A 1,995-nucleotide genomic window follows, 5' to 3' on the forward strand; every position below is an offset into this window, starting at 1 on the left:
GCGGGCTTTTCTTTGGGTGGGGGGGCTATCCCAGCTGTTCCCTCTTCTCCTCGACAGCAGATGCCAAGAATGGCTGAAGATCTCTGAATCTGGGTCAGGAAGGGGGGGGGGGGGGGGAGGGGGGTTGTTAGGGTTAGGGTCCAGTTACAACCGGACTGAGTTATGGTCCCAGAGAGATGGTCAGATATTAAAGCATCACAGCAAACATATAAACTACTAATTACCAGAATAAAGAGCTGCTGACTCCACAAAACCAGGCAGCCAGCTGGGACATGCAACTGTAACTCAACTATAATTATATTAGGGATGCACAATATAAATTAGGGCTGATAATATGAAGCATGTTTTTGTTGTGTTAACAGTGATGTCAGTTAAATTTGTTTATGTCAAAACAATAGAATATTAAATCATCCATCTTTGCTCGCTACAGCTTAGCCTCAGGTGTGCATAAACTACAGGTTATAAACTTCTTTATAAAAAACTAAAATGTAACATTATCACACACACAGGAAAAGGAAACAAACAATAGAAGAGAAGAAAAATAAGAGTGATGATAAATAATGATAGTAAACATAAGTTAGTTCTCTGACTGATGTGGGGAAGAGTTCTGTAATGAAACATCTTATAAACAAAATCAATTCTGTTGCCAACAGGCAGCCAATGTAGGGAGGCAATAATAGGAGTAATGTGCTCCTTCTTCTTAACTTTGTCAAAACTCTTGCTGCTTCATTTGGAACAAGATAATATAACAAATTGCAATAATCTAGACATGAAGACATGAATGACTTTCTCCAGGTTAGAGGTAGAGAATTGATCCGACTATGGAAATGATGCGGAGCGGCATACTACTGCTGCATACACTACGCCATACTACTGCTGCATACACTACGCCATACTACTGCTGCATACTACTACTCCTCACACTACTCCATACTACTGCTGCTGCATACTACTGCTGCATACTACTACTACTCCATACTACTAAGATTATTTTGCATGTGGTTTAACAGAGGAGGCATAATGTTGGTCAAATGGAATCAAGTTTGCAGCCATCCAGGAATATCAAGTGATCACCGTCCAGGCTTTGACATAAAACACTGTTAAGACCCACAGCTGACGTACACGACCTCCAATAAAAGGAAGTACAGTAAAATGTTTTATACTACGGATGAATATTAGGGGGAAAATTACGAAGATTTTGATATTTGCATTTCGAGAATGAAGTTGAAATTTTGAGAATAAATGCAAACAACTAGCGTTTGTGGAATAAACTGAAAGTTTGACTATTCTCGAAATGCAAAATAAAATCCTCTAATTTATTCCTCTCACGTCTGATCCTAATACTCTTCCTTACTTTACAGTATATTATATATTCGATGCAGAATGTGAGAATCCAGCAGCTTCCTCTCTGCGACAGATGAGTGTTTAAACTTTCCGTGGCAGAGCATCATCATCATAACCTTTAATGTAATACCGGCATGTTAACAGGGATTAGTGGCAGGGTCAGTTTACACAGCACCAACCTTGGCCGAAGATGTCTGAGGGGAATTGGCGTGATGCCTCAGGAACACTGACTACGTGCATGACAGATGACATCCATCATCATTATCTACCTTTCCTGTTAGGATTTATGTGACGTGCAGGTGTGAGTCTGGATCAAGAAGTGTCACTGTACTGGTGGTGCTTACAACAACGCCAAACTAGTAATTCACTCAGACAGTGAGGATAAAATATAAAGAGAAGTGTCATTTGTTTTTCATATCTCAGGACGAGAATTCCACAATTCAAACGCTTTAAGTTCAATTACCTGATTCACACGTCTTAACATTCCCTCTGCTCACAGGGAATTCAAACCTTCAGTGAAGTAGCAACCAGCAGAACGTTTGTGAGCGGAGGGAGACTTTAACATTTTCACTTGGTACAAAAAATACCAATACAATCCCTGTAAAATGTATCTTTTTTTTGTGGAATGAAGAAATGTGAGAAAAGGCAGGG

This window comes from Cottoperca gobio, chromosome 15 (genome assembly GCF_900634415.1).
Source record: "Cottoperca gobio chromosome 15, fCotGob3.1, whole genome shotgun sequence".
NCBI classification, from domain to species: Eukaryota; Metazoa; Chordata; class Actinopteri; order Perciformes; family Bovichtidae; genus Cottoperca; species Cottoperca gobio.